The 21,060-nt window shown below is 36.6% G+C and overlaps 1 protein-coding gene and 1 pseudogene across 1 annotated transcript in view; one reads left to right on the forward strand and one right to left on the reverse strand.

The window, feature by feature from the left end:
- LOC138158096 (metabotropic glutamate receptor 7-like) overlaps window positions 1-21,060 on the reverse strand; it is a 345,256-nt gene that overhangs the window by 142,480 nt on the left and 181,716 nt on the right. The gene's annotated exons all lie outside the window — the stretch shown is intronic.
- Window positions 8,068-9,358, forward strand: LOC138158412 (putative homeobox protein NANOG2; annotated as a pseudogene).

The following is a 21,060-nucleotide window of genomic DNA, read 5'->3' on the forward strand; positions in this document are numbered from 1 at the left end:
GTATTACATGTATCTGTGTACACAGAGCAAACTCCCCAATAGGATGTAAGCTCCTTGAGGGCAAGCACTGTGCCATTTCTTCACCTTTTATATTCCCAGCAACTCGTTTAGTGCTTTGTAACCAGCAGGTGTTTAAGGAATGATTCTTCATTACTATTTCTCAAATATCACAAGCTGTTTGGATGGCATATATTAGGCACATAGAAGACAATGAGTATATTACTTGCTGCTTCAAAATGTAAAAAATACAACTATCATACAAAACTTTATCTGTTATTGTCCTGGAGTGTCACACACAGATAAATGGTGGCAACAGGCAACATGGTTCGGTGGAAAGTATAATGGCTCTGGAGAGGCCCTGAGTTCAAATCCAGCTTTCGCTGTTTATAAAACCTTTATGAGTGAGACAAATCATTCCACTTCTCTGGGCTTCACTTAACTCAAATGTAATGGTGCGTGGACGATAGGCTGGAAGGCTTTTGAAGCCCCTGTCAACTCTATCTCTGATCTATCATAAAATTATTGGTCCTATAAGTCAGGAAACATGACCTTCTAGTCTCCACTCTGCTTCTAATTGTGAGACCAAAGACAAGTCATCTTCCCTATCTGATCATCAGTCTTCTCATCTGTAAAATAAGGAAGTTTGAACAAAAAGGAGTTATAAAGTTCCCTTAAGTTCTAACCTTCTATGATAATGAGAAATGGGAATGAGAAAAAATAGAAAATAGTAAAGATGTAGACTAAGAGTATGTTCATGCTCTATCAGCCCCCTATAGAAGTCTCTGGGTTATGGCTGTTTCAAAGGTGCTTCTCAGGTTCTCTGACTACTGGCAACTATGGTCATTTATGCCACTGTGATAAAAACCACTGTAATACCCAGTAAATAAAAATGAATACCGAGAACACATTAATTAGCAGAATTAACATTGAATTTGGAGCCAGAAGACCTGTGATATTACCTGGATGACCCTAGGCAAATAAACTCTCTGAGCCTCACTTTTCTCCTTCATCAAATGAGAGGATTAAACTGCATGCTCCTTCAAGCACCTTCCAGCTATAAATCCTATGCTCTATGATGTAGTAGCTAGAACTATTTTGCATGTGTCATTATATTTTTCATAACATGGGAGCTCAGGTAGTGATTGTCTACAGAGAAAATCCCACAACTTCATTTTCCCAGAACACTGTGTGAAAGGATTGTATTCACAGGCACTGGCACTGATAGGACGTGAGACAGACATTTGGGGGAGAATGGAGGAAGCATTCGTGGTGATGCCCAAAACAAGATGGTTATGGGAAAGAGATGGTTAGGTTTTCATAAGTGAGTCAGAGAGCCTGGGAAGCTACTTACTGGTCAATGAGAACAAACTATGGAAAAAGAGAAATAAGAGATGACCTCCTGCTGTGACTGAGATGACATTGTTAGCAGTCCCAGATGAGAGAGTAGATTAGCCTTCTTTGTCTGGCCTTGACAGTGTCTTCTTTGGGGGGAATGAATATTCCTGAAGATTACTTTTCCAGAGTTTCCCTATACCCTGGAGTGTGTATTTGAGGGCCATTTATTCTATTTCATTATGAAGTGTTTTAATTGTAATTAAATATTTTACATTGAAAATTTATGCTTTTGGTTGGTATGGTCTTCTTAGGCACTTGGGCAGATTGAACTACAAAAATTTCTCGAACTATTTCATCTTAAAGTTAAGAATTCATGACAATTCCAAAGTGAAGTAAAGAGGGTTATATATGTATTTATCTTAATGTAGATGACTCTCAAATCTATATATCCAGCCCAAATTTTCCTACTGAAACTCTGGTCTTGCACTGTCAATGACCTGATGGCAAATATTTATCACAGTACCTGTCATATAGTTTCCTTCTTTCCTTCCTTCCTCCCTTCCTTCTTTCTTTTTTTCCTTATTTCCTTCCTTAATTCCCTTAAAAGGAATAATTTTGAGGCAACTGTTTCCAGACCTTAAAGATAAGCTCTTCTATAATGCAATGCCCTATTATAAGTAAGAGGGAATGAAAAAGGCGGCCTTTATTTCAGGCATGAGGATTGTTTTTGGAGACTTTTTTGACAGATCTGCAGCTCACAGAAGAGATGCTCAATTTCATAACTCTCATGTCCAGACAAGAATCCTGATTGCATGAACTTTAAAAAAGGGGGCAGCCAAATTCCTGAGAAGCAAAGTGATAGAGATGTCTGCCCATACAATGAAATTGAGGTTTTGGTGATCTATGACTCACTTTCCTTCAAAATGAGCCTGCTCAAATATTCCCCCACAAGCTCAATTATGTGACAAAAGATGAACTGTCTGGCCACTCCTTTAATGCCCAGTATCAGAGAGTTAAACATATCACAAGCACTAGCAAAAGGCATGATGACCTCAAGCCTCAGCCTGCACTAAGCATTGAAAGTCAGTCCACTGAAATAAGCAGGTTATCCAAGTCACCTCAGAGGGTCCCCTAGATCAGTAGGTAAGAACAATGTATGCCAGGTAATCTCTGCTTTCCTCCTCAGGCAGATTGTGGAAAGAAAGTGTCTTGTAATGCAAAATGGGGAAAGATGGTGGAGGAAGATTAATTTTTTTTAATTCTGACTTGATATTTCAAGTCAATGTTTATTTATTTAGTATTACTTTATTTATGTGAGTATTTGTGGTCAAGACTGGACCCATTTTATGTAAGATCCATGTGGATTTTCTTTTTATGTTGATTCCCCCATGCACAATGGCTGGCAAAAGCTGAATTTTTACTTGCTGATTGGTTATATAGGGATTCTTCCTCCTCTTCTGTTCACAAAGAATAGGGTTTTAATTTTATAAACAAGTCTTCTAAAATAAATATTATAAAATATAATTAAGTTAGATGCCATTAATCTAATCGGAGGCTGAAAGATATCTTCAGATCTCCCAAAAGGAAAAATAATGAAGTTTAATGACTTGCTAAAAGCTCCAAAAGAAGTTAAATACCAGTGATGAGATTTGAACCTAGGTCTTCCAATTCTATATTCAGAGCTGTTCCTGGTATAACATACTGACTTCTTTTTAAGAGATGATGAAACTGAAATCCAGGAAAGGTAAGAAAATTATCTATATAACGACAGTAGGAAAAACATTAATTGGATGTAGGTGCTCTCATTAATAAAAGTCTCCTGGAGGTGGTGGCCTTTGAACTGTGCTCTGAAGGAAGCTGGGGACTGTATAACGGTCATGGTAGGAATTGTGCAGAGTAAAAGTAGAATTAACCTATGAAAAATGCATGAGTGATAAATTCAAAGTGATATCATATAGGGACGTTAAAGGTTTCCATTATCTTAAAAATACTGAGGATGTGTACCTAATATAATGGATGATAACTGCAAGAGTTTAACTGTAAAGATAATTGATGACACTATCCAATAGAACACTAGACCAAAGAGACTACTAGTCAGAACCAGGATGGTGTTACTTTGGTGATAGAGGAATCAGGAAAAAGAAGTAGAAGGATCTTACTTACAGAACAAAATTATACCTACATACCACTCCCACTCCGTATCTTTGTACATTTTTCTTTATTATCAATTTATTAAAAGCAAAATTCAAATCATATATCCCCTAAAACACACACATATTCATTTATCTATTTACTTGCACGTGTGAATATATAATGTGTGTATATGCATATATACATATATTATGTATGTATGTGTGTGACATTTTGATTGTTAGAGAAATGAGAAGACTCTCCCCTAATGATTTACTATTTTGTTCAGCTGAAGATCTGACACCAATATTGAGAGGAGTAAAGTCCTTCCTTTTGGAAGAAAAAATTAAAAATTAATTCCCATAAATATTTTTAACAGCTAAGAGAGCTAAGAGAGTTAATTAGATTAAGTCTATTTAGGGTCGAAACTATTAAATGACATTTCCTATTGATTTAGAGATTATAGGCTGATCTAGTAGGTTAACATCCTTTTCTATTATTATTATACTGGCTTAAATCTTTTAAAACAGATTGTTCTGTCTGAAATCAATATAAGCCATTGCAGAAAATAAGAAATAGTTATGCTTCCAAACTTACACTTTAGGTCCTTAAATTCACCAGAACCTCTGAAAAATGAAAATCAATAATTTTGTTAATAGTATAAACACATATATCCTAAATTGAGAACACATTTTTTTTTTTACCATGTACCATTATTTTTTGGCTTAAAATGAAACAACAATAACACAGACACACACACATATATACATATATATTTAGTTTTATCTTCCTTTATTTCAGTATGAAGTAGCAAAAAGGGTATTGAACATGAGAGCAGAAGGTCTTGACACAAATTTTCCCACAGATCCTTTTTTAGTTGTGTGACCACTGGGGAGTCGCTTAATTTCATATAACCTCAATTTCCTTTTCTGAAAAATGAGAACTACCTACCTCACAGGAGTACTATTAGGAAAGATATATGTCAACTTGAAAATTATACTGAAAGGTATGTTGCAATTATTATTAGCTATGCCAGAGGAGGGAATATTTATATGAGCATTACAGGTCACTCAGATTATTGAAGTTTCATATAATTTTTGGTTTTACATATTCTTAGTGGCCTATTATACATTTTATCAAGAAAAAAATTATGAAAAAAGCTAAAAAATAAAAAAAAGCAATGAAAATCTTAGTGACAAAAGTAATAAAAATGCATGATTAGCTCAACAGCAAAGATTTTAGGAACCGTATAGCACTCTTTAGGATAAAAATACTAAACAAACAAGAATAAAAAGACTTTTGCTTAATATAATCAAAAGTATAAAAATAGGTACCATTATTTGTAAGAGAGAAACACTAGCCTTTTCCCAAACTGGATCAGTTGTAAAGTAAAAATGTCCATTATCTACATATAGAAACACACCTGTATACACATACACACACATACTGTCTATAGATATAAGATGAAAATGAATTAAGGAAATAAACATAAGAAACTAGGTGGTAAATAATCTCTATTTGTAGGTGATATGATGGTTTACCTAGGGAGCAAAAAGGAATTACAAAAATGAATCATTATGATAGAAATGATTAATACATTTAATAAAGTAGCACAATAGAAAATAAAACCACAAAACCATCTTTATTTTATATTTAAAAAACTTAACAGGGAAAGATAATAAGAGGAACTTCCTTCAAGATAACAATAAAATTTAATAGATATGTCAGAATTAGCCTACTAGAATATATGAAATACTTGTGAAAATAAAAGCAAAATAATTTTAAGGGAAAATCTTCAATATTCATTGATATATAATTTATATATGTTATTAGCCTGATCAAATAATTCTATAGATATGATGATATATCAATAAGATTACCAAAATGTAATGACAAAATATTTTTAATCTTTTGGAGGAATATAAATTAAAAAATATCAAGAAATATATTTGAAAAAAGTAATTTAAAAACCAACTTAGTCAATTAGATCTCATTATACTACAAGTAAGTTATCATTAATAATATTGGTTACTATACAAAAAAGTTCAAAATAAATCAGTGGAATCACTGAGATAAGCTAGACATAGAAATAGTCATCTAATGTTAAAAACCAAAGGAACAAAAAAATCAACTGTGAGAATTTGCTGTTTTATTACACAAAAATTGAACTGCTTGGGAAAAGGAAAGCATTCTGGTGTTTTATATATGTCTGTGTGTATAATATGCACTTGTAATATACATCTTCATATTACATGTAATGCAAACACATATATATGTGTTGTGTGCATATATATATATAGAGGTATATACATACATATCTACATACACACATATACAGAGAGAGAGAGGAAAGCAGTTCCAAATGGCTATACGACCTAATACAAAAAGTCATCCTATAAAAAGAGAGGAACAGAAATCTATATCCTAAAAGTGACAAAACAGGCAGTCTTAATTAGATCAAACTTTTAAAAAAGTGTTTGCACAAATATAATCAATGTAGTTAGAATAAGAAGAAGAAAGGATGTGGGCTTAAAAAAAAAAGAAAACTATCTATTGTAGAAGGTTAATAATCTGAAATATATAGAAAAGTGACAGAAATACACAAAGTTATATCCTTTGACTGTACCCAAGACAAGTCAAAATTTAGAAAAAAAATATAAATCAGCAATAATTACCTCAAAATGGCTAGTGTCATTAATAATGAAGAAACATAAATTAAGCTAATCCAGAGGTATTACTCCATACCCATTAAACAAACAAAGATAAGCTAAACAAAACAAAAAGAGAAAAATTCATGGCTGGGGAGGCTGTGGGAAGACAAACTTGTTAATTCACTGCTAGGAGAACTGTGAATTAGTTCAACCATCTGGAGTGTGATTTGGAATCACATACACACACACGCACATGCATATACATGCACATACACAAATGATCAACTGTTCATACACTTTGACTCTATTAAGAGGACTATACCCATTTGGTCCAAAATTGCTCTTACATTGAGGGAAAGTCATACAACATTAACCCTATTTTTAAAAATATGTTTACTAGGGGGCAACTAGGTGGCGCAGTGAGGAACACACCAGCCCTGGAGTCAGGAGGACTCCAGTTCAGTTCTGGCTTAAGACACTTAACACCCACACAAAAAAACTAGCTGTGTAACCTTGGGCAAATTACTTAATCCCAACTGCCCTCCAAAAAGCAAAAAAAAAAAAAAATGTTTACTAGACAGACAGAGCAAGAAGATGCAGTAGAGAGAGGCAAGATGGAGGACAATCTGTGGGAATATAGAACAAACTGAATGACCACATATAAAAAGTAGTACTTAATTGTACAAAGCTAGCTTGGAGAAAGGCCATACTGGCCCCGGGGATCTGGGCTACTTAACACAGGATCATAAGATTCACTTCTGGGACAGCAGAGGTCATCTAGTCCCATCTCCTAATTTTACAGATGAGGTTCAAGGGACTTGCTTAAAGTAACATAGGAAAGTGGCACAGACAGAATTTAAACACAGGTCCACTTACTCCGAATCCAATATAATTTTCATTGTACCACACTGACATCAATAACTTGGATAAAGGCAGAAACAACTCGGTAAATATATAAATGAAATAAAAATAGGAACAGTAGCCAACATATTAGATAAAAGAGTCAGGATTCAAAAAGACCTGGAAAGGGTGGAACTTTGGTCTGAATCGAATTAGAAGGAATTCAATTGGAATTCAGGTAAAATCCTACAATTTCTTTTAAAACATGAGCTTCATTAGATATCATAAGATAGGGTGTAGATGACTGTTGAGTAGTTCACCTGACAAAAACTGGTAGCTTAATACAAGTCAATAACATGATCTGGCAATTAAAAAAAAAATCCAATGCAACCTTAAACTGCATTAAGAGATATAATGACCCCATTGCTCTCTGATCTGATTTGATCTTCTCTGGAATATTGTGTTCAGTTCAGGGAGTTCATTTCAGGGAGAGCATGCAAAGGAGAGCACAGGTTAGTGAAAGGCTTTAACATGGCTCAAAAGGTTCATTAAACATGGTGATTTTTAACCTGAAGATTGATAGAATTACAGAATTTAAGGGGTGGAAAAAACCAGGATGATCATTTAGTCATTCAGTGTAACTTATACTTGGAAAACAAACAAATAAACAAACATTAATTACATGAAGACCACCAATAACAGAGAGACATATTACTTCCAAAGATAGTTCCTTTGACTTTGGGGTGGGTCTAACTGTTAAGATTTTTCTCCTTTCATCAAAACTAAATTTATAAAGTTGTGGTAAAGATCTATTAGAAGCATCTACATGTTACTGTAGGAGCATCTCGATTGTAGGGGGATGAAATTCCCTCTGTTCTACCCAGAAGGCAGAACCAGAAGGGGATGAACAGAATTTACCAATAAGCAAATTACTAACCAACATAAAAGAAAACCTACTAACAATTAAAGATATCTAAAGGTAGTGGGTTTCACATGACTAAAGATAGTGAAGTAAAAGCTGGATCATCCTTTGGTGAAAATATTGTAGAATGTTGTAGGCAGCTACATGGGTTAGACTGGATGGATTTTAAGGTCCCTTCCCATGCTGAGAAACTTTGGATTTTCTGCAAGTGAAGGACCAAGAAGCTGAGTAATATGTCAAATAAAACGAAGCATGCCTCTCCCACTCAGAGGGTCATAATCCAAACAAAACTGGAGCCAAGCCTGGGCCTGAACCATCAACATTGAAGAGGAAGACTCAGTAAGACAACTGCCTCAGAAACAGCAAGGACCAACATACCATATCTGTCACCATCCATGCAGCCAAACCTTCTTGTATAGAAGTAGAGACTGTTCTGCCCTTCCCTAATTCATCTGCTGCCACTTACCCAGTGTCTGCCCACAAATATGCCCAGATTGCTTCCATCCTTAGGTAAACAAGAGAAATAAACAAAAATAGCCTAAAACATGACCTCCAGCCCTCACTCATAGCAATGCCAGCCCTGCCGGCCAGAAAGCGATGTCAGCTTCCCTTACAACACCTGGATCTCCGCATCCCAGCCAAAGCTGTTTACGTCCCCAAGCTCCTACTCTAATTTCCAAGTACAAAGTCTGGAAAAGCTCCAGACTAGCACAGAAACTTCTCCTTCTTCATCCATGGATATGTTTATTCAAGATATTCCTGACTCTGACACTAGTTTGACTTCAAGTAACCTTTCATCCCAGAACAAGCCCAAGATCCATCAGGGAAAAGAAGATCAGAGTCTGGTCAAAAAACCTAAGATGAAGACAGTGTTCTCTCAGGCTCAAATAAATGTACTCAGCAGCAGATTCGTGGAGCAAAAGTACCTCAGTCCACAGCAGATCCAAAATGTGACTGAGAATTTGAACCTTACTTACAAATAGGTCAAGACCTGGTTTCAGAACCAGAGAATGAAGTCAAAGAGATGGCAGAAAAATACCATGTGGTCAAAGAATGGCAACAGTATGAGTATGGTTCAGAATGGATTAGCTGTTGGGAGTACATAAGCTTCTACTCTCCATTTCACCAGGACTATATGATGAATCCTTCTGGAAATCTTCCAGTATGGAACAACCAGACTTGGAATAACCAGTTCCAGAATGGTGGAGAGGGTGCCTATCAAAACCAGATGTTTCAGCACCCCTACCCTGCCAATGACGTGGGGGCTGCCTTTGGAAATAATGCTAGTGAGGTCTATTCCATGAAACCACAGACTACTATGAGTTTTAATGCCCCCCACACTGTGGAATATCTTCCAAACTACTCCACAAACATGCAGCTGAACCACAGCAAGTCAGGAGAAACCTAAGATTATCAGCAAGCCAGTGATGTTCAAACACAATTCTTTGATCCCAGTGGGCTGCCTATATTCCAGTCATAATCTGGGCAGTTAATTTCCTCCACCCCCTGAAAAAGTACTCTTTCCAGGGTTTTTTACCACTGGTTTCTTTCCCTGACTTTTTAGTATCTCTGTTACGTGACTGTTGTGGTTGGTTGGTTGGTTTTATATGATGAAAGCATATCTTAAGGTACAGAGAGGGTCACTATTCTCTTTCAATTTTGTTGGCTGGTTCCAGGTTTAGGCACTATTGGACCACATATAAAAAGACTGTAAGCTTTAGAATCCTGATCTTAAGTGACAAGAGGAAACCCAGTATCTGTTGAAGAAAAACATATGAAAAAGCATATAATGAGAAAAGTCAAATCAGTGGGATTTGATGCCTTTGAGTTTTAAACTAGGGTTTTGGTACAATTATGGTTAGGATAGTAATTTAAAGGTAGTTATCTTTCTGGATTTTTAAGTTCATGCTTGTGGCTTCCCTCTGAGATTATCCCCCAGTTTGTCCCTGTATATGTTTTATTTGTACATAGTTGTTTGCATGTTCTCCCATTAGATTGTGAGCTCGTTCGAGGACAGAAAGCATCCTTTACCTTTCTTTGTATCCGAAGTGCTTAGCACAGTGCCTGGCACATAAGAAAGCTCCTTAATAAATACTTGTTCATTTGGGGAAAAAAAAAGAAATAAACAAAAATAGTATTCACTTGACCTTTGTTATCATTCAAAGATGGGAGAGGTCCTTTATCTCCCTATGTCAAACTCCTAGAAAAAACTGTTGCCTGCACTGCTTCACCACTATCACTCTCTCAAACCAGGGCAATCAAGATTGTGATTCCATAATTTTCTGAAACTGAACTTGTACAGTTTATCCATGACCTCAACTGCTAAAGCCAACAGTCTCTTCCTCATCTTCCTTGACCTCTCGGCAGCTAGAGACATTTGGTTACTTGATAATCTCTCCTGTTTCTCCTCCTTCTTGTTGAACACTGTCAGTCAGTTTTCTTTGCTAAATAATTGGCCATTTTCTAACCCCTAAGGATGGATAAACATTCTCTCTACCTAAGCTCATCACTGCCAAGGATGTGTCCTCATGTCTTGCTCTACATTCCTTCCCCTGATGATCTCATCTGCTTTCATGGTTTCAATTAACATCCCTAATTAAATAATTCCCAAGTCCACACATCTTGCCCAGATTTCTCTTTAACTCCAGTTCCACATCTCCAAAGGTTTGTTATACTGTTCTATTTGGATATCCCATTGTCATCTAAAGCTCAGAGTAGAATTCATCATATTCTTGCTTAAACTATCCAAATATTCTGATTTCTTCTGAGCACACCACCACATGGCCAGGTGGGTTTATGACTTTAAAGTCTTCTTTAATCCTTACTTTCAAACTCTACTTCAGAAATTGCAACTCTGATGGGCTGGTCACATTGTTTGAATATACAATGAACACTTGCCAAAAAGACTATTTTTTGGAGAATTCACACAGGGCAAGAGTTCACAGTCATCAGAAGAAGAGATACAAGGACACTCTCCAGGTCTCTCTTAAGAACTCTGGAATTCTTTGTGTGAAATGGGAGGCACTGACAAAGGACCACCCAGCCTGGTGTGCCCACATCAGAGAAGGTGCTATGTTCTATGAGAAAGGAAAAGTTGAGATAGCTCAAAAGAAATGTAAGATGCTCAAATTTAGAGAATCTGTTCCAAATGTTCACAAGGACTAATTGTGTCTGACCTGTGGTAGAACATGCCAAGCTCATCTTAGTCCGATCAGCCACAGTCGGACACAGTGAAACTTGACTCTAGCATAATGCCATATGCTAGTCATAAAGTCATTTTTATCCTCTTCAAGAATGAAAGACAACAAACCAATTATTACTTCAAAAACCAAATTAAATTTTGCCTCCTATTACTTATAACTCCACAACAGCTTTGTATCTCCATTCATTCACATGGCTACCACCTAGTTCAGACTCTTATCATTCCACTCCCTGACTGCAATAGCCCTCTAACTTGTATTTTTCTCCATTCTTTCCCCTATGTACAGCTAGCAAAATAATCTCCACAGGTATAACCACCCAAAACTTTCAGTGGCTCCCTACTACTTGTAAGATTAAATTTCGCAATCTGACATTTTAGATATCCCTGACTCCACCCTGCGCCATACAATATGTTCTTGTCAAACAGTACTTGTGGCTGTACCTTTGACTTTCCATCACATACACAAGAGAAGTAGGCCCATATATTTTCCTCCTTCCATCCCACCCTTATATCTGAAGTGTTCTTCCCTCCACTTTTCATCATTTTTTTCTTCACCTAAAACTTAATTCAGGTTTCACCTTTTGTGTGAAGCTTCCATTGATGGACTCCATAGCTATTGTTAGAATTCTCTTCTTCCAAAAATTACCTATTTATTTACCTATATTTAAGAAACATACATGAAAACACATATAAATATATGCTATATATGCTTAGATGAATTGCATGGGCAATACACAGCACATTAGGATTTAAAGATAATAGGTCCCTCATGTCACAAAATGGTTGGACAGTAATACAGGTTCCTGAAAAACCTCAAATCATCAGATGTTCTATAGGTATGAATGTTCTATACATTCACTGAATCTTAGAGATGACAGGATCCCTAGAGATTATCTGTTCTCTTGAAACAAGGAAGCTAAGGCTAGGAAAAAAGGGGAGATGGTTTACCCTACTTCCCTTAGGATCAGGATCCTCATCTCCTCACTTTCAGGCCAACATTCTTCTGACTATGCTACAGTAACTTCTTAACTCTCCTTCAATGTCTAAGTTCCTAAATGGTAGTAACAGAAAAAGGCGTAAGGAAACACAAAAGCTTTTCTAAATGTATAAGCTCTAGTTTTTACTAATTAATCGTCCTAATTGCTAATTAATAGGCCATACTTTTTTTTTAATGGTCATCTCATCAAAAGAGTGTAATTTTAAAAAAATATTTTTTTCAAGAATTATAGTATAGGTACTTTGGTATTTTACATATCTCAACATATGTAACTGACCTCATATGGGCACTATAACCATAGAAAGTCGTGAAAGAAACAATAGGGAAGAATCTGAGCACAGACTCCTCGACCATTAGATATTTACCCTACTCCTGCTTATTACTATGTTCTAAGATGGCAAAAAAGCCAAAGACTTCTTCCTTCTGGGAGCAGAAGGGGGAAAACTCTGAATGTAATCTGTCATTTGGCTTCTCTCTTGTGCATGATGATGTAAGTCAGAGATAATTAAAAATATAGGAAATCAAACTCTGGGGGAGGGCTTTAATATTCTAAGAACTGGATTCATGAACTCCACTGTGCTCCATTTCAGTGTGCTGTTGAACTCCATATAAGGTTCATTAATTACTTTCTAATCAAAGGAAGTTACTTAATATCAAATACTCTACATTGCCAATACGGATCATCAAAAAAGTGTAACTGAAATGAAGTATAATTAATTGCCCAGGGTCTGAATCACACTGGGAGAGTAGGGAATGGAACATATCTTCAAAATTTCCAAAATAATGATGGACCATTTCACTAAGAAAAAAAAAAAAGAAAACATGAAACTTTTGCAATGGAAGACACATTCTTTAAAAACACACTCACGGCAGACAGAGCCCCGGAGGCCGACGCCATGGAGCGCAAAGGCCTGGATGCCGTGGTGCGCAGAGGCCCAGATGAGGCCTGATCAATGTAGGGGCAAGTTAACCCACCAATCACAAGGGCCATTGCAGGCCTATCATCAAAAAGGCCGGGACTGGACAGAGCAGGGGACCAGGATGGCAGTGTAAACCCCTGATGCTCCAAACCCCCCCCCCACACACACACACAGAAAACATAGTAATTATTGCCCCAAGGCAAAACCTTAAACAGTAAAGGCTTGAGAAGTCTAAAGGAAGGGAGTGGCTAGGGCTCTGCCTCAAAACAGGTAGAAAGCAGACTGCAAAGAAAAAGACTCTGGATGAGTCTTTAATGAGAGGGAGGAACCAAATTCACAGGGAGATAGTATTGACTCCACACCCACAGCTGAAGTCTCAACAAGGAACTGGTCTCAAGCACAGAATGCATTCTTAGATGAGCTCAAAAGAAACTTTGAAAACCAAATTAGAGACATAGAAGATAAAACGAATAATTCTTTTAAAATCAAAATTGCAAAATTAGAAAAAAACATTACAATGAAGAAAACAGCTCCTTAAAAAGAAAAATGTGTGATATGGAAAAGGAGCTCCAAAACTAACCAAGGAAAATAATTCGTAAAAACTAGAATCAACCAAATTGAAGCAAATAACTCTATGAGGAACCAAGAATTAGTCAAACAAAACATCAAGAATGAAAAATTAGAAAAAGAGGTAAAATGTATCAATGGAAAAATAACTTACCTGGAAAACAGATCCAGGAGAGATAATCTAAGAATCATAGGCCTACCAGAAAATCATGATAAAAAAATGAGCCTGGACAACGTCTTCCAAGAGCTCATCAAGGAAAACTGCCCTGAGATACTAGAACCAGAGGGTAAAATAGAAATCGAGAAAATCCACTGGTTACCTCCTGAAAGAGATTCCAAATTGAAAAGTCCTCGAAATGTTGTGGCCAAACTTCAGAACTACCAGGTAGAGGAGAAAATACTTCAAGTGGCCAGAAAGAAACAATTCAAATATCGAGGAACCACAGTGAGGATCCCACAGGATTTGGCAGACTCTATACTGAAAGATCAGAGGAAGTGGAATACAATTTCTCGGGTTACAACCAAGGATCACCTACCCTGCAAAACTGAACATATTCTTCCAGGCAAGGAGATGGACATTCAATGATATAACAGATTTCCAGACCTTACTGATGAAAAAGTCAGAGCTCAATAGAAAATTCAACCTCCAATTACAAGATGCAAGAGAAATATAGAAAGGTAAACACACACACACACACACACACACACAGTTATTTAATAAGAGCAAAATGTTAGAGGATATGAGTATAAATTACACAAAATGATGATAAAAAAAAACCTTATTAAGGGCTAAAAAGGGACTGCAATAGAAGAAGAGGAAAGAATGAAGTGGAAAAGGGTAAACTATGCCACACAAAGAGGCACAAAAACAATATAGCAGAGGGAAAGAAGGGAGGGAGATGAGTATAATATGAGCTTTTCCTTCAATATTTCTGTTGCAAGGAGGGAACAACAGAACCAGACACAGAAGAGACACAAAACTTATCATAACAGAGGGAAAGAGGGGAGGGAGAGGACCTTTGCATGAGATTTGTTCCTGTCACTCTTGGTGTGACATACTATATTAAGTATAAAAATATCCTAGAGGCAGTAGGAGGGGGGAAGGCTAAGAAAAAGGGGGGGAGGGCTAGAAGGGAGGGAAGAAGTAAGAGGGAAAGGCAGGAAAAGGGAGGGGGGCTGATAAGAAGGGAATGCTGAGGGAGGTGGTGGTCAAAAGGAAAACTCTTCAGGAGGGGAAGGGAGAAGGGGAGAAAAATAAAAGCATAAACAGGAGAGGGAATAGGATTGAGGGAAAGAGACAGATCGTAATCATAACTGTGAACATGAACGGAATGAACTCTCCCATAAGATGAAGGCGGATAGCAGAACGGATTAAAAACCACAATCCTACAATATGCTGTTTACAAGAAACACATCTGAAACAGAGGGATACACACAGGGTAAAGGTAAAAGGCTGGAGTAAAATATATCATGCCTCAGCTAAAGTAAAAAAAAAAAAAAGCAGGGGTAGCAATCCTTATCTCAGATAAAGCAAAGGCAAAAATTTATCTAATTAAAAGAGATAAGGAAGGAAACTATATCCTGCTAAAAGGCACCATTGAGAATGAAGCAATATCATTACTTAACATATATGCACCAAGTTGTATACCATCCAAATTCCTAGAGGAGAAGGTAAGGGAATTAGAGGAAGATATAGAGAGCAAAACTATACTAGTGGGAGACCTTAGTCTCCCCCTCTCTGAACTTGATAAATCCAACCTCAAAATAAACAAGAAAGAAGTTAAGGAGGTGAACAGAATTTTAGAGAGAGTAGGTATGATAGATTTCTGGAGAAAACTGAATGGGGATAAAAAGGAATATACCTTCCTCTCAGCAGTACTTGGCACACACACAAACATCAACCATGTACTAGGACATAAAAACCTCACAATTCAGTGCAGAAAGGCAGAAATAATAAATGCATCATTCTCAGATAATGATGCAATAATGATATGCAATAAAGGGCCGTGGAAAGATACACTAAAAACTAATTGGAAATTAAACAATTTAATTCTAAAGAATGAGTGGGTCAAACAAGAAATCATAGAAACAATCAGTAACTTCATTCAAGAGAATGACAATAATGAGACAACAGACCAAAAGTTGTGGGATGCAGCAAAGGCAGTTCTTAGGGGAAGTTTTATATCCCTGAGTGCATACTTGAATAAATTAGAGAAAAGGGAGGTAAATCAATTGGGCATTCAATAGAAAAAAGCTACAAAAAGAACAAATTGAAAATCCCCAATTAAATACTAAATTAGAAATAATGAAAACCAAAGGAGAGATTAATAAAATTGAAATTAAGAAAACTATTGAATTAATAAATAAAACTAAGAGCTGGTTTTATGAACAAAAAAAACAATAAAATTGATAGACCCTTAGCAAAAATGATTAAAAGAAAGAAAGAAGAAAACTAAATTATGAGTATAAAAAATGAAAAGGGTGAATCTACTTCAAATGAAGAGGAAATTAAAACAATAACTAGGAATTATTTTGCCAAATTATATGCACATAAATTTGACAATCTTAGTGAAATGGATGAATATCTGCAAAAATATAAGCTGCCCAGAGTAACTGAAGAGGAAGTAAATTACTTAAATAACCCCATTTCAGAAAAAGAAATTGAACAAGCTATCAGTGATCTCCCTAGGAAAAAAGCTCCAGGGCCAGACAGATCTAGTAGAGAATTCTATCAAAAATTTAATGAATAACTGATTCCAATACTCTACAAACTATTAGGGAAAATTAGTGAAGAAGGAGTCCTACCAAATCCTTTTAATGACACAAACATGGTACTGATACCTAAATCAGGAAGAGATAATACAGAAAGAGAAAATTATAGACCAATTTACCTCATGAATATAGATGTGAAAATTATAAATAACAAAGTACAACATCCATTCCTATTAAAAACACTAGAAAGTATAGGAAAAAATGTAGCCTTCCTTAAAATAATAAGTAGCATCTATTTAAAGCCATCAGCAAGTATTATATGTAATGGGGATAAGCTAGACGCATTTCCAATAAGATCAGGGTAAAACAAGGATGTCCACTATCACTCTTATTCAATCTGGTACTAGAAATGTTAACAATAGCAGTTAGAGAAGAAAAAGAAATCAAAGGAATCAAGTCAGGCAAAGAAGAGACCAAGTTATCACCCTTTGTGGATGATATGATGATATACTTAGAGAATCCTAGGGAATCAAGTAAAAAACTACTTGAGACAATAAATAAATTTGGAAAAGTTGCACAATATAAAATAAACCCACATAAGTCCTTGGCATTCCTGTATATTTCTAATGAAATCCAACAGCAAGAGATAGAAAGAGAAATCCCATTTAAAGTTACTGGAGACATTATAAAATATTTGGGAATCTACCTGCCAATACAAAACCAAGACCTATATGAACACAATTACAAAACACTTCTCACACAAAGTCAGATCTAACTAATTGGAAAACCATCAATAACTCATGGCTAGGTCAAGCTAATATAATAAAAATGACAATTTTACCTAAATTAAATTACATATTTAGTGCCATAACAATCAATTTACCAAAAAATTACTTTATAGACCTAGAAAAAAATAGTAACAAAATTAATTTGGAAGAACAAAGGGTACAGAATATTAAGGGTATTAATGAAAACAAACGCTAGGGAAGGTGGCCTAGCTACACCGGATTTTAATCTGTATTATAAAGCAGAAGTCATTAAAACTACTTGGTACTAGCTGAAGAATAGAGCAGTGTATCAATGGAATAGATTGGGTACATGAGACTCAGCAGTCAATGACTTTAATAATCTGCTATTTGATAAACCCAAAGACCTGAGTTTGGGGGATGAGAACTCACTATTTGACAAAAACTTCTGGGAAAACTGGAATATAGTATGGTAGAAACTGCATATAGACCATTATATAACACAATATACCAAAATAAGTCTACACGGATGCATGATCTAGGTATAAAGGATGATACTGTAAGCAATCTGGGAAAGCAAGGAATAGTTTACCTGTCAGATTTACGGAGAGGGGAAGACTTCATGACCAAACAAGATTTAGAGAGCATTATAAAATGCAAAATGGATAACTTTGATTACATGAAATTGAAAAGTTTCTATACAAACAAATCCAATAAAACCAAGATTAAGAGGGAAGTGGGAAATTGGGAAAGAATCTTTACAAAAAATGTCTCTGATAAAGTCCTCATTTCTAAAATATACAGAGGATTGAATCAAATCTATAAGAATACAAGTCATTCCCCAATTGATAAATGGTCAAAGGATATGAACAGGCAGTTCTCAGAGGAAGAAATTAAAGATATCTATAAGCATGCTCTAAATCTAAAAAAAAAATGCTCTAAGTTACTATTGATTAAAGAAATGCAAAGCAAAACAATTCTGAGGTACCACATCTCACCGGTCAGATTGGCTAAGATGACAAAACAGGAAAATGATAAATGCTGGTGAGGATGTGGAAAAATTGGAACACTAATATATTAGTGGTGAAGTTGGAACTGATCCAACCATTCTGGAGAGCAATCTGGAACTATGCCCAAAGGTCTTTAAGTAATTCATATCCTTTGACCCAGCAATACCACTTCTAGGGTTATATCCCAAAGAGATCACAGAAGCGGGAGGAAGACCCATATGTACAAAAATATTTATAGCAGCTTTTTTTGTGGTGGCAAAGAATTGGAAATTAAGGGGATGGCCATCAATTGGGGAATGGCTAAACAAGTTATGGTATATGAATGCAATGGAATACTATTGTGCCATAAGAAACAAAGAGCAGATGGACTTCATATATCTGGAGAGGCTTATATGAACTGATGCTGAGTGAGAAGAGTAGAACCAGGAAAAAATTGTACAAAATTACAGATACAACGTATGTGTGATGACCAATTTTGATAGACCAGACTCTTCTCAGAAATGCAGGGTTATAAGCAAACTCCAAAAGACTAGTGATGGAGAGAGATGTCTACATTCAGAGAAAGAACCAAAAAGAACAGAGTTTGAATGCAGATTGAAGCAAATTACCTGATCAATTTCTTTTTCTTTTTTGGTTTGGTTTCCTCTTTCCCAATGTTCATTCCATTCGATAAAATCCTTCTTTATAACCTGATCAATGTCTAATGTGAATGTATCTGCAGATACTATATCTGATTGTATGCCACCATGGGGGAGGGGTAAGGGAAGGGAGGGGTAGAAAATTTGAAACTCAAAGTACTGGGGAACTGAATCTTGTAAACTGAAAGTAAACAAACAAATTAATAAAGAAAAAAATGAAAACACACATTTTCTTATCATGTTGTCTCTAGGTTCTATGCAAGGGACTATTATCTGACTGACAAACAGGAAATCCTGTTATAATGAACATATCTGTGGTACAGATAGGTAGACTGCTATAAGAGGGAAGAAAACGGGATCCAGATTCAAGTCTCAACTCTGCCCTAGTCAACCTAACTGTAAAACGAACATGATAATGACTGGCTGTGCTTCCTACCCTCAGAGGGCAGGTATGACCCTTGATCCATCAGTCCAAGGCCTTTTCCTAAGCAGCCATCATGCACAAGGCCCGCAGCTCACTGACACGAGCATAGAGGCAACAATATAATCATAGCTTTCAAAGGAATGATGTTATACAGACCAAGCAGGGGGCTGGCATATAAACAAAGAAGCACCCACATGGAAGTGGCCAGGGCAAGCCACTCCACATCTGCATGCCTCAGCGTCTTCATCCATAAATAAAGATACGAATGTGAGCTGCTTTCACTGTCCTCTTCCTCCTCCTCTTCACCCGTTTCACAGGGTAAGAATCATATGAAGTCATATGCATAAAACATTTTGTAAACTATTAATGGCTAAATTCCCTTTGTTGCCTTGGATAACAGGTCCAATCACAAAAATCCCCATTTAAATAGTACTTAAAGAATTTTTGTTGTTGTTCAGTCATTTTTCATTTCTGTCCAACTCTCCATAACCCCTTTTGGGTTTTCTTAGCAAAGATACTGGAATGGTTTGCCATTTCCTTCTCCAGATCATTTTACAGATAAGGAAACTGAGGTAGACAGGGTGAAGTTACTTGTCCAGGGTCACACAGCCAGTAAGTGTCTGAATCTTCCTGGTTTCAGGTCCAGCACCCTACTTTAATGGTAATGAAATCTGAAGATCCCTCTGTATTGGAAAGCTGACAAGTACTTAGCAGCTAGTTTCAAATTAAGCCTCTGTTAAAGAAACAGAAGGTATGAACCCCTGTTGCTGATGTAACAGGAAGGGGCTAAACAGGGAGGTATAATACTGTATATAAGGAAAAACCCCAGCTGTGAAAGGCAGAATTTCTTGTGGTGGTAGAGCTTCTTCTGAGGGCCAGCCCAGCTGCTGAGGACTTCCAAGGGCCAGCTGGAGCTGCTGAGGATTTCCTGAGGCCCAGTTGGAGTTGCTGAGGACTTCTGAGGGCCAGTCAAGCTGCTGAAGACTTCTGAGGGCCAGCCAGAGTTGTCAGAGTAGTCATGACTGTGGTGTGGTACTTTGTCTGTTTGTGGCTTTGTTAATCCTTGACTTCCCAGGAATAGAGACTATGAAGGATTTAATATGGACTGAACACTGTAAGCTTCAGTGTGAAACAGGAACTGCATGGACAGCTGGACAAGGAGCTGGGAGCAGTCTGTCTTTGAACCCAGGTGACAGTTTGGTGAATCTAGGTAGGAGCTGGAATCCTGGAAAGGGGATCCAGGAAAGCTGAAATCCTGCCCTGAGTCAAGATGAAAAGACCTTTCCATGCGTACTGAGTAGTGATGAAATTGTGATTTACTTGTGATTGAGGGGTGGATGGCCTGTATATTTCCTACTAACCCTAAGAGGGTACTGAGTAGTGACTGATGACTGAGTAGTGACTGATGACTGAATAGTGACTGATTTGTAACTTAACTGCACCCCATGGGTGGATGACTTTGACCTTTTGTACTTTATGATTGAATGATTGAGTTACGAAGTGCTGATTGACTAAATGATTGTACTTTGTTTGAAACTATGTGACCACTTTGGCAAAAACTATGTGGCCATTTTAGTGATATGTTGTTGAGCTGTGACATGGTGAATACTGTATTTTGATTTTCTGTGATAAGTTGTAACATTGTGAATGCTGTACCTTGATTTACTGTGAATGTTTGCTCTGATTTGTTATTGAATAGAGTATTCACTACACCCACTTGTTACATTTGCAGTTTGCTGCTAACCTTTCTGCCCAGAGCATATGGGGATGATAAATAATAAAGATATAATGGGTCTGGGGGAAAATGAGATTAAATGATTGCTATGTGCACTGTGAAAGGTGATGGAGATATAAATAAAAAAGTTATATATAGTCCCTGCTCTCATGAAAATTACTTTCTCCTGGGGAGTGTAAGGGTTATGGGATTTAAAGATCTCCCATGCCCCATGGACGTGCTGACATAGCA

Source organism: Petaurus breviceps, unplaced genomic scaffold, assembly GCF_028583685.1.
Source record: "Petaurus breviceps papuanus isolate PSGF00001 unplaced genomic scaffold, PetGlider_PUasm1.0 174, whole genome shotgun sequence".
Taxonomy (NCBI): Eukaryota; Metazoa; Chordata; class Mammalia; order Diprotodontia; family Petauridae; genus Petaurus; species Petaurus breviceps.